The sequence below is a fragment of the Oncorhynchus gorbuscha genome, unplaced genomic scaffold (genome assembly GCF_021184085.1).
Source record: "Oncorhynchus gorbuscha isolate QuinsamMale2020 ecotype Even-year unplaced genomic scaffold, OgorEven_v1.0 Un_scaffold_2374, whole genome shotgun sequence".
NCBI classification, from domain to species: Eukaryota; Metazoa; Chordata; class Actinopteri; order Salmoniformes; family Salmonidae; genus Oncorhynchus; species Oncorhynchus gorbuscha.
In genome coordinates this window covers 50,001-63,470 of record NW_025746905.1, presented here as the reverse complement: position 1 = coordinate 63,470, position 13,470 = coordinate 50,001, and positions in this window count along the sequence as shown.

Genomic DNA, 13,470 nt, shown 5'->3' with positions numbered 1-13,470 from the left:
GGTTAGGGGGAGTTGGGGGTTCGCTAAAATGTTACTGTTTGTAATGTAACTTCAGATGACCAATGTGAGTCCAGTCTGGAGGACCTGATCAACAGCACCCTGCCATAACCCCCAGTCATTTCAGATCAACCTATTGTTCATCTCTTATGGGATTTCGATGAATAATGACTCAATGATGTATACATTTAACTTAAAACTATAACTAAACAGAATACTACTATGTTACTGTGTGAATGTATGAATCTTATTATAATCATAATACTGAATTATAATGTGTGTAGTTTTAGTCAAGAGTTAGAACAAGGACTTTCTGTTCCTTATTTGAAACGAATGGAGCTATCATCAGAATCTGCTGAATACTGTGTTCCTTGCAGCAGGAGTTTCCTGTCCCTACCCGGGGAGGGGGAGAGACCTGGGGCTATACTGACATTCCTTACAGGACATTCTGTCCCTACCCAGGGAGGGGAGAGATCTGGGCTATACTGACATTCCTTACAGGACATTCTGTCCCTACCCAGGAGGGAGACCTTGGGCTATACTGACATTCCTCAGGACATTCTGTCCCTACCCAGAATAAATGCTAGGGAGACTGACCTTGGGATCTTACAAATTCTTAGAAACAGACAGAGGATTTGAATTGAATTGGTTAATGAACGCATGTAGGAATTGTTATATTCTTTAAAACATAATCAGAGCTCCCCAATCTCTGCCCAGAACTTTGAAATGATGTCAATATTTCCCATTTCTACTACGGTTCATGATGACGAATATATATATATACATACAGTGGGGCAAAATGTATTTCGTCAGCCACCAATTGTGCAAGTTCTCCCACTTAACAAGATGAGAGAGGCCTGTAATTTTCATCATAGGACATTTCAACTATGACAGACAAAATTAGAAGAAAAAATCCAGAAAATCACATTGTAGAATGTTTTATGAATTTATTTGCTAATTTATTTGCAAACGATGGTGGAAAATAAGTTTGGTCAATAACAAAAGTTTATCTCAATACTTTGTTATATAACTTTGTTGGCAATGACAGAGTCAAACGTTTTCTGTAAGTGTTCACTTTTCACACACTGTTGCTGGTATATTGGCCCATTCCTCTAGAGCAGTGATGTTTTGGGGCTGTTGCTGGGCAACATGGACTTTCAACTCCTCCAAAGATTTTATATGGGGTTGAGATCTGGAGATTGGCTAGGCCACCCAGGACCTTCAAATGCTTCTTACGAAGCCACTCCTCTCGTTCGGGCGGTGTGTTTGAGATCATTGTCATGCTGAAAGACCCAACCACGTTAATCTTCAATGCCCTTGCTGATGGAAGGAGGTTTTCACTCAAAATCTCACGATACATGGCCCCATTCATTCTTTCCTTTACACGGATCAATTGTCCTGGTCCCTTTGCAGAAAAACAGCCACAAAGCATGATGATTCCACCCCATGCTTCACAGTATGGTGTTCTTGGATGCAAAGAACACCATACCTACTTGGCCAGCTCTCCCGCTATCTCTCTGAATGACCTTCTTGATCCAAATCAGTCAGGTTTCAAGACTAGTCATTCAACTGAGACTGCTCTCCTCTGTATCACGGAGGCGCTCCGCACTGCTAAAGCTAACTCTCTCCTCCTCTGCTCTCATCCTTCTAGATCTATTACTGCCTTCGATACTGTGAACCATCAGATCCTCCTCTCCACCCTCTCCGAGTTGGGCATCTCTCGGCGCTGCCCACGCTTGGATTGCATCCTACCTGACAGGTCGCTCCTACCAGGTGGCGTGGCGAGAATCTGTCTCTCACCACGCGCTCTCACCACTGGTGTCCCCCAGGGCTCTGTTCTAGGCCCTCTCCTATTCTCGCTATACACCAAGTCACTTGGCTCTGTCATAACCTCACATGGTCTCTCCTATCATTGCTATGCAGACGATAACAATACCACCTTCTCCTTTCCCCTTCTGATGACCAGGTGGCGAATCGCAGATCTCTGCATGTCTGGCAGACATATCAGTGTGGATGACGGATCACCACCTCAAGCTGAACCTCGGCAAGACGGAGCTGCTCTTCCTCCCGGGAAGGACTGCCCGCTCCATGATCTCACCATCACGGTTGACAACTCCATTGTGTCCTCCTCCCAGAGCGCTAAGAACCTGCTCCTACAACACCCCACGTCCAACTAACATCAAGGCGGTGGCCCTGTAGGTTCATGCTACAACATCCGCAGAGTACCACCCTGCCTCACAGGAAGCGGCGCAGGTCCTAATCCAGGCACTTGTCATCTCCCGTCTGGATTACTGCAACTCACTGTTGGCTGGGCTCCCTGCCTGTGCCATTAAACCCCTACAACTCATCCAGAACGCCGCAGCCCGTCTGGTGTTCAACCTTCCCAAGTTCTCTCACGTCACCCCGCTCCTCCGCTCTCTCCACTGGCTTCCAGTTGAAGCTCGCATCCGCTACAAGACCATGGTGCTTGCCTACGGAGCTGTGAGGGGAACGGCACCTCAGTACCTCCAGGCTCTGATCAGGCCCTACACCCAAACAAGGGCACTGCGTTCATCCACCTCTGGCCTCCTCGCCTCCCTACCACTGAGGAAGTACAGCTCCCGCTCAGCCCAGTCAAAACTGTTCGCTGCTCTGGCCCCCCAATGGTGGAACAAACTCCCTCACGACGCCAGGACAGCGGAGTCAATCACCACCTTCCGGAGACACCTGAAACCCCACCTCTTTAAGGAATACCTAGGATAGGATAAGTAATCCCTCTCACCCCCCCCCCTTTAAGATTTAGATGCACTATTGTAAAGTGACTGTTCCACTGGATGTCTTAAGGTGAATGCACCAATTTGTAAGTCGCTCTGGATAAGAGCGTCTGCTAAATGACTTAAATGTAAATGCAAACACGAGTTGAGTTTTTACCAAAAAGTTATATTTTGGTTTCATCTGACCATAGGACATTCTCCCAATCTTCTTCTGGATCATCCAAATGCTCTCTAGCAAACTTCAGAGGGGCTTGGACATGTACTGGCTTAAGCAGGGGGACACATCTTGCACTGCAGGATTTGAGTCCCTGGCGCCATAGTGTGTTACTGATGGTAGGCTTTGTTACTTTGGTCCCAGCTCTCTGCAGGTCATTCACTAGGTCCCCCCGTGTGGTTCTGGGATTTTTGCTCACCGTTCTTGTGATCATTTTGACCCCACTGGGTGAGATCTTGCGTGGAGCCCCAGATCGAGGGAGATTATCATTGGTCTTGTATGTCTTCCATTTCCTAATAATTGCTCCCACAGTTGATTTCTTCAAACCAAGCTGCTTACCTATTGTAGATTCAGTCTTCCCAGCCTGGTGCAGGTCTACAATTTTGTTTCTGGTGTCCTTTGACAGCTCTTTTGTCTTGGCCATAGTGGAGTTTGGAGTGTGACTGTTTGAGGTTGTGGACAGGTGTCTTTTATACTGATAACAAGTTCAAACAGGTGCCATTAATACAGGTAACGAGTGGAGGACAGAGGAGCCTCTTAAAGAAGAAGTTACAGGTCTGTGAGAGCCAGAAATCTTGCTTGTTTGTAGGTGACCAAATACTTATTTTCCACCATCATTTGCAAATACATTCATAAAAAATCCTACAATGTCATAGTCGAAGTGTACCTATGATGAAAATTACAGGCCTCTCTCATCTTTGTAAGAGGGAGAACTTGCACAATTGGTGGCTGACTAAATACTTTTCCCCCCACTGTATATACACACCGCCCTTCATTTGGTCAGCCATTGATCACAACTCATTTACTGATGCAGGTTGTCCTCCATTGACAACATGCTAACAGATGGGGACGTGTTGATATTGACGTGTTGTTATTGACGTGTTGTTGTTGACGTGTTGTTATTGACGTGTTGTTGTTGACGTGTTGTTGTTGACGTGTTGTTGTTGGCGTGTTGTTGTTGGCGTGTTGTTATTGACGTGTTGTTATTGACGTGTTGTTATTGACGTGTTGTTATTGACGTGTTGTTGTTGACGTGTTGTTGTTGACGTGTTGTTATTGACGTGTTATTTGTTATTGGACGGGTGTTATTGTTGCGTGTTGTTGTTGGCGTGTTGTTATTGACGTGTTGTTATTGACATGTTGTTATTGACGTGTTGTTTGTTGACGTGTTGTTTACGTGTTGTTGTTGACGTGTTGTTATTGACGTGTTGTTGTTGACGTGTTGTTGTTATTGACGTGTTGTTATTGACGTGTTGTTGTTGACGTGTTGTTGTTGACGTGTTGTTATTGGCGTGTTGTTGTTGGCGTGTTGTTGTTGGCGTGTTGTTGTTGACGTGTTGTTGTTGACGTGTTGTTGTTGACGTGTTGTTGTCGACGTGTTGTTGTTGACGTGTTATTGACGTGTTGTTGTTGACGTGTTATTGACGTGTTGTTATCGTTGACTCCTTTGTTTTGTTGATGTGTTGTTGCCGTGTTGTCCCTCTGTGTCGTAGAAAGGCCCACAGGCAACCTCAGCATGGTTATGTACAAGAACCGTAAACTCAACGGCTAAGACAGTTATTTAACGATGGTTACCCTCAATATATCTCCCAACTCACTCCGTAATATCCATCCCCGTGTCCACCGCTGTTACAGGGCCCGAGTGGGATTGTATTAGAGCGGGTACAGCAGCCTCCATTCCCTATATAGTGCACTAGAAAATAGGATGCCATTTGAGACTTACCCCAGTAGCATTAGATCTCAGAGAAAATACATAGCTTAGTGCTGTTTGGCTGAAAACAGAAGCTGGGAGAAAACCACTAGCTTTCATAATGTGAAACCTGAGTCATGTCCCGGTGTTCTCATGGTGGGAGAGGAAACGCCATCTCAATGGGAACACTTACTGGACCGAGGTTTTTACACTTAAAAAAAAATATATAGATATATTTTATCCCTTTTTCGGGGTATCCAATTGGTAGTTACAGTCTTGTCTCATCGCCGCAACTCCCGTACGGACTCAGGAGAGGCGAAGATGGAGAGTCGTGCGTCCTCCGAAACACGACCCAACCTGCTTCTTCTGCCGGCCAAACCCTCCCCTAACCCAGACGGCGCTGCGCTGGGCCAATTGTGCGCCGCCCCATGGGTTTCCCGGTCGCGGCCGGCTGCTACAGAGCCTGGACTCGAACCCAGAATCTCTAGTGGCACAGCTAGTACTGAGATGCAGTGCCTTAGACCACTGCCCCACTCGGGAGGCCATCTTTTTACTGTTCACTCTATTATAATATAATTCACTACTGTAATTTACTGTAAATTATCATTAAATTCACTACTGTAATTTACTGGGAATTATCATTAAATTCACTACTGTAATTTACTGGGAATTATAATATAATTCACTACTGTAATTTACTGGGAATAATAATATAATTCACTACTATAATTTACTGGGAATTATAATATAATTCACTACTGTAATTTACTGTGAATTATAATATAATTCACTACAGTAATTTACTGTGAATTATAATATAATTCACTACTGTAATTTACTGTGAATTATAATTTGATTCACTACTGTAATTTACTGTGAATTAGAGTATAATTCACTACTGTAAGGTACTTTGACAGTCCAGCAGCAGATGCACATCATTATACACTATCTACAGTAGTATCTACATCTTCAGTCCAGGCAGTAAACGTATCCCGCAGTACTGACTAACTGTATGGCATAGATTTTACTTGAAGAATTGACAAACCCTAGATACTTAATTTAGGATTTTTGGGGGGTGAAAGACCAATGGCGTGGAGTTACTCTTGTTAAAATGTCTCGTTTAATTTCTCAGCCAGGTCTTATTCACGTGTATGTTTCTGTAGAGAAACAAGGTCAGGAGCAGTCAGTCAGAGACTCAGACAATAGAGCCCCCCCTCCAGCATCGTCTGGGATCACTGGATTTAGCCATGACTCCATGGAGAAAGAATGTAATCATTGTTTCCCTGCATGTCAAGCTGTCGCAAACACACACACACACACACACACACACACACACACACACACACACACACACACACACACACACACACACACACACACACACACACACACACACACACACACACACACACACACACACACACACACACACCCTGTCAACAACAACCATAGAATATATGCTAAGCTACGCCACAGCATAATCAGCCCACGTTTTCTATGTCTTCCTCATGGAGAACACTTGCAGTGTTCGTGGTAAACAGCATCTGGATAAATGGACCTCTGGCCCTCGTTTCCCTGCTTCCCTGTTGTTGCCTAGAGAGATCCCATCAGCGACGACACCATACAGAATGGACCCGTCCACCCGTCCATCAATGCCCCCACCCCTCACTATTTCCCATAGGGCTCTGGTCTCAAGTAGTGCACTAACGTAGGGAATCGGGTGCTGTTTGGAACACGGTACCTGTCTGTAGGTAGCATGATGAGATGGTAATAGTTATGTATCACGTTGAGACAGGATCCTCGTCTCAGACCTCTGAGACCACAGCTGTTGTGTTACGGAGACAGTGGGCTGCATCTCAATTGGTCTAAAGTAGTGCACTATGTAGGGAATAGGTGCCTCCCTGGTCTAAAGTAGTGCACTATGTAGGGAATAGGGTGCCATTTGGGATGCACACAGGAAACAGCCCACTGGATTACTGTTCTGCCCTAGCCTGTTCCTGTTCCTGTCTTACAGGTCAAACCACATCTTTCCAATCATATAGCTCAATATGAAACCCTTTGTGATTGGATGTGGTGTGTTGATCGATGAGGTCATACCACATCTATCCAATCATATAGCTCAATATGAAACTGTTTGTGATTGGATGTGGTGTGTTGATTGATGAGGTCATACCACATCTATCCAATCATATAGCTTAATATGAAACACTTTGTGATTGGATGTGGTGTTTTGATTGATGAGGTCATACAACATCTATCCAATCATATAGCTCAATATGAAACCGTTTGTGATTGGATGTGGTGTGTTGATTGATGAGGTCATACCACATCTATCCAATCCTATAGCTCAATATGAAACCCTTTGTGATTGGATGTGGTGTGTTGATCGATGAGGTCATACAACATCTATCCAATCATATAGCTCTACTTCCCTAATGACAGGTGGGAACTAACACAGAGTGGGGTGTGAGGTGACTGGAGAGTGATGTCATAGAAAAACATGTGCTATCTAGAACCTCATTGGTTTCTTCGACTGTCCCCATAGGAGAACCCTTTTGTTTCCAGGTTAGACCCCTTCTGGGTTCCCTACTACAGAAGGTTCTACAGTTCTATATGGAAACAAGAAGGGTTCTCCTACTACAGAAGGTTCTACAGTTCTATCTGGAAACAAGAAGGGTTCTCCTACTACAGAAGGTTCTACAGTTCTATCTGGAAACAAGAAGGGTTCTCCTACTACAGAAGGTTCTACAGTTCTATCTGGAAACAAGAAGGGTTCTCCTACTACAGAAGGTTCTACAGTTCTATCTGGAAACAAGAAGGGTTCTCCTACTACAGAAGGTTCTACAGTTCTATCTGGAAACAAGAAGGGTTCTCCAATGGAGACAAAGGTCCCTTTTGGAAACATTTTTCAAAGAGTATGAGAGATGGTGCTACTCAGGAGAGGACGGTCATGAGAGGACGGTCATGAGAGGACGGTCATGAGAGGACGGTCATGAGAGGACAACAATGAGAGGACGGTCATGAGAGGACGGTCATGAGAGGACGGTCATGAGAGGACGGTCATGAGAGAACAACAATGAGAGGACGGTCATGAGAGGACGGTCATGAGAGGACGGTCATAGAGGACGGTCATGAGAGGACAAGATGAGAGCACAACAATGAGAGGACGGTCATGAGAGGACAGTCATGAGAGGACGGTCATGAGAGGACGGTCATGAGAGGACGGTCATGAGAGGACGGTCATGAGAGCACAACAATGAGAGGACAGTTTTGAGAGGAACGGTCATGAGAGGACAACCATGAGAGGACAACCATGAGAGGACAACCATGAGAGGACAACCATGAGAGGACGGTCATGCGAGGACGGTATTGAAAGGAACGGTCTTGAGAGGACGGTATTGAGAGGACGGTATTGAGAGGACGGTATTGAGAGGACGGTCATGAGAGGACGGTCCTGAGAGGACGGTCTTGAGAGGACGGTATTGAGAGGACGGTATTGAGAGTACAACATTGAGAGGACGGTCTTGAGAGGAAGGTCCTGAGAGGACGGTCTTGAGAGGACGCTATTGAGAGGACAGTATTGAGAGGACGGTATTGAGTGGATAGTATTGAGAGGATGGTCTTGAGAGGACAGCAGATCATTTTGAAAAAGTTTGAAGTAGTTCACATAATTCATAAAATACTCCATTAAGGACAAATGAAGAATTCCATTATTATAATGTAGACTTTGCTTTTAAATCCACTGAATAGAAAGGCAGACGGCCTTTACAGTAAAAGGATGAGACATGACAGGGGAGGTCTTCCTGACTTACAGTAAAAGGATGAGACATGACAGGATGAGAGGTCTTCCTGACTTACAGTAAAAGGATGAGACATGACAGGATGAGAGGTCTTCCTGACTTATAGTAAAAGGATGAGACATGACAGGATGAGAGGTCTTCCTGACTTATAGTAAAAGGATGAGACATGACAGGATGAGAGGTCTTCCTGACTTACAGTAAAAGGATGAGACATGACAGGGGAGGTCTTCCTGATGGGCAGACCACAGGCTGTGAGGATTGGCAACAACACCTCCTCCACACTGACTCTTAACACAGGGGGCCCCCAGGGCTGTGTCCTCAGCCCTCTGCTGTACTCCCTGTTCACCCACAAACTGACTCTTAACACAGGGGTCCCTCAGGGCTGTGTCCTCAGCCCTCTCCTGTACTCCCTGTTCATCCACAAACTGACTCTTAACACAGGGGTCCCTCAGGGCTGTGTCCTCAGCCCTCTCCTGTACTCCCTGTTCATCCACAAACTGACTCTTAACACAGGGGTCCCCCAGGGCTGTGTACTCAGTCCTCTGCTGTACTCCCTGTTCACCCACACACACTGACTCAACGCAGGGGTCCCCCAGGGCTGTGTCCTCAGCCCTCTGCTGTACTCATTTAGTTGTCTAGAAGGAACCTGCAGTAATCATTTAGTTGTCTAGAAGGAACCTGCAGTAATCATTTAGTTGTCTAGAAGGAACCTGCTGTAATCATTTAGTTGTCTAGAAGGAACCTGCTGTAATCATTTAGTTGTCTAGAAGGAACCTGCAGTAATCATTTAGTTGTCTAGAAGGAACCTGCAGTAATCATTTAGTTGTCTAGAAGGAACCTGCAGTAATCATTTAGTTGTCTAGAAGGAACCTGCAGTAATCGTTTAGTTGTCTAGAAGGAACCAGCAGTAATCGTTTAGTTGTCTAGAAGGAACCAGCAGTAATCATTTAGTTGTCTAGAAGGAACCTGCAGTAATCATTTAGTTGTCTAGAAGGAACCTGCAGTAATCATTTAGTTGTCTAGAAGGAACCTGCAGTAATCATTTAGTTGTCTAGAAGGAACCTGCAGTAATCATTTAGTTGTCTAGAAGGAACCTGCAGTAATCATTTAGTTGTCTAGAAGGAACCTGCAGTAATCATTTAGTTGTCTAGAAGGAACCTGCTGTAATCATTTAGTTGTCTAGAAGGAACCTGCTGTAATCATTTAGTTGTCTAGAAGGAACCTGCTGTAATCATTTAGTTGTCTAGAAGGAACCTGCAGTAATCATTTAGTTGTCTAAAGGAACCTGCAGTAATCATTTAGTTGTCTAGAAGGAACCTGCAGTAATCGTTTAGTTGTCTAGAAGGAACCAGCAGTAATCGTTTAGTTGTCTAGAAGGAACCAGCAGTAATCGTTTAGTTGTCTAGAAGGAACCTGCAGTAATCATTTAGTTGTCTAGAAGGAACCTGCAGTAATCATTTAGTTGTCTAGAAGGAACCTGCAGTAATCATTTAGTTGTCTAGAAGGAACCTGCAGTAATCATTTAGTTGTCTAGAAGGAACCTGCAGTAATCATTTAGTTGTCTAGAAATCATTTAGTTGAAACCTGCAGTAATCATTTAGTTGTCTAGAAGGAACCTGCAGTAATCATTTAGTTGTCTAGAAGGAACCTGCAGTAATCATTTAGTTGTCTAGAAGGAACCTGCAGTAATCATTTAGTTGTCTAGAAGGAACCTGCAGTAATCATTTAGTTGTCTAGAAGGAACCTGCAGTAATCATTTAGTTGTCTAGAAGGAACCTGCAGTAATCATTTAGTTGTCTAGAAGGAACCTGCAGTAATCATTTAGTTGTCTAGAAGGAACCTGCAGTAATCATTTAGTTGTCTAGAAGGAACCTGCAGTAATCATTTAGTTGTCTAGAAGGAACCTGCAGTAATCATTTAGTTGTCTAGAAGGAACCTGCAGTAATCATTTAGTTGTCTAGAAGGAACCTGCAGTAATCATTTAGTTGTCTAGAAGGAACCTGCAGTAATCATTTAGTTGTCTAGAAGGAACCTGCAGTAATCATTTAGTTGTCTAGAAGGAACCTGCAGTAATCATTTAGTTGTCTAGAAGGAACCTGCAGTAATCATTTAGTTGTCTAGAAGGAACCTAGTTGTCTAAAGGAACCTGCAGTAATCATTTAGTTGTCTAGAAGGAACCTGCAGTAATCATTTAGTTGTCTAGAAGGAACCTGCAGTAATCATTTAGTTCATTTAGTTGTCTAGAAGGAACCTGCAGTAATCATTTAGTTGTCTAGAAGGAACCTGCAGTAATCGTTTAGTTGTCTAGAAGGAACATGCAGTAATCATTTAGTTGTCTAGAAGGAACCTGCAGTAATCGTTTAGTTGTCTAGAAGGAACCAGCAGTAATCGTTTAGTTGTCTAGAAGGAACCAGCAGTAATCATTTAGTTGTCTAGAAGGAACCTGCAGTAATCATTTAGTTGTCTAGAAGGAACCTGCAGTAATCATTTAGTTGTCTAGTAATCATTTAGAAAGGAACCTGCAGTAATCATTTAGTTGTCTAGAAGGAACCTGCAGTAATCGTTTAGTTGTCTAGAAGGAACCTGCAGTAATCATTTAGTTGTCTAGAAGGAACCTGCAGTAATCGTTTAGTTGTCTAGAAGGAACCTGCAGTAATCATTTAGTTGTCTAGAAGGAACCTGCAGTAATCGTTTAGTTGTCTAGAAGGAACCAGCAGTAATAGTTTAGTTGTCTAGAAGGAACCAGCAGTAATCATTTAGTTGTCTAGAAGGAACCTGCAGTAATCATTTAGTTGTCTAGAAGGAACCTGCAGTAATCGTTTAGTTGTCTAGAAGGAACCTGCAGTAATCATTTAGTTGTCTAGAAGGAACCTGCAGTAATCATTTAGTTGTCTAGAAGGAACCTGCAGTAATCGTTTAGTTGTCTAGAAGGAACCTGCAGTAATCGTTCGTTTAGTTGTCTAGAAGGAACCTGCAGTAATCGTTTAGTTGTCTAGAAGGAACCTGCAGTAATCATTTAGTTGTCTAGAAGGAACCTGCAGTAATCGTTTAGTTGTCTAGAAGGAACCTGCAGTAATCATTTAGTTGTCTAGAAGGAACCTGCAGTAATCGTTTAGTTGTCTAGAAGGAACCTGCAGTAATCATTTAGTTGTCTAGAAGGAACCTGCAGTAACCTGCGTTTAGTTGTCTAGAAGGAACCTGCAGTAATCATTTAGTTGTCTAGAAGGAACCTGCAGTAATCATTTAGTTGTCTAGAAGGAACCTGCAGTAATCATTTAGTTGTCTAAATCATTTAGAAGGGAACCTGCAGTAATCATTTAGTTGTCTAGAAGGAACCTGCAGTAATCATTTAGTTGTCTAGAAGGAACCTGCAGTAATCATTTAGTTGTCTAGAAGGAACCTGCAGTAATCATTTAGTTGTCTAGAAGGAACCTGCAGTAATCATTTAGTTGTCTAGAAGGAACCTGCAGTAATCGTTTAGTTGTCTAGAAGGAACCTGCAGTAATCATTTAGTTGTCTAGAAGGAACCTGCAGTAATCATTTAGTTGTCTAGAAGGAACCTGCAGTAATCATTTAGTTGTCTAGAAGGAACCTGCAGTAATCATTTAGTTGTCTAGAAGGAACCTGCAGTAATCATTTAGTTGTCTAGAAGGAACCTGCAGTAATCATTTAGTTGTCTAGAAGGAACCTGCAGTAATCATTTAGTTGTCTAGAAGGAACCTGCAGTAATCATTTAGTTGTCTAGAAGGAACCTGCAGTAATCATTTAGTTGTCTAGAAGGAACCTGCAGTAATCATTTAGTTGTCTAGAAGGAACCTGCAGTAATCATTTAGTTGTCTAGAAGGAACCTGCAGTAATCATTTAGTTGTCTAGAAGGAACCTGCAGTAATCATTTAGTTGTCTAGAAGGAACCTGCAGTAATCATTTAGTTGTCTAGAAGGAACCTGCAGTAATCATTTAGTTGTCTAGAAGGAACCTGCAGTAATCATTTAGTTGTCTAGAAGGAACCTGCAGTAATCATTTAGTTGTCTTTAGAAGGAACCTGCAGTAATCATTTAGTTGTCTAGAAGGAACCTGCAGTAATCATTTAGTTGTCTAGAAGGAACCTGCAGTAATCATTTAGTTGTCTAGAAGGAACCTGCAGTAATCATTTAGTTGTCTAGAAGGAACCTGCAGTAATCATTTAGTTGTCTAGAAGGAACCTGCAGTAATCATTTAGTTGTCTAGAAGGAACCTGCAGTAATCATTTAGTTGTCTAGAAGGAACCTGCAGTAATCATTTAGTTGTCTAGAAGGAACCTGCAGTAATCATTTAGTTGTCTAGAAGGAACCTGCAGTAATCATTTAGTTGTCTAGAAGGAACCTGCAGTAATCATTTAGTTGTCTAGAAGGAACCTGCAGTAATCATTTAGTTGTCTAGAAGGAACCTGCAGTAATCATTTAGTTGTCTAGAAGGAACCTGCAGTAATCATTTAGTTGTCTAGAAGGAACCTGCAGTAATCATTTAGTTGTCTAGAAGGAACCTGCAGTAATCATTTAGTTGTCTAGAAGGAACCTGCAGTAATCATTTAGTTGTCTAGAAGGAACCTGCAGTAATCATTTAGTTGTCTAGAAGGAACCTGCAGTAATCATTTAGTTGTCTAGAAGGAACCAGCAGTAATCATTTAGTTGTCTAGAAGGAACCTGCAGTAATCATTTAGTTGTCTAGAAGGAACCTGCAGTAATCATTTAGTTGTCTAGAAGGAACCTGCAGTAATCATTTAGTTGTCTAGAAGGAACCTGCAGTAATCATTTAGTTGTCTAGAAGGAACCTGCAGTAATCATTTAGTTGTCTAGAAGGAACCTGCAGTAATCATTTAGTTGTCTAGAAGGAACCTGCAGTAATCATTTAGTTGTCTAGAAGGAACCTGCAGTAATCGTTTAGTTGTCTAGAAGGAACCTGCAGTAATCATTTAGTTGTCTAGAAGGAACCTGCAGTAATCATTTAGTTGTCTAGAAGGAACCTGCAGTAATCGTT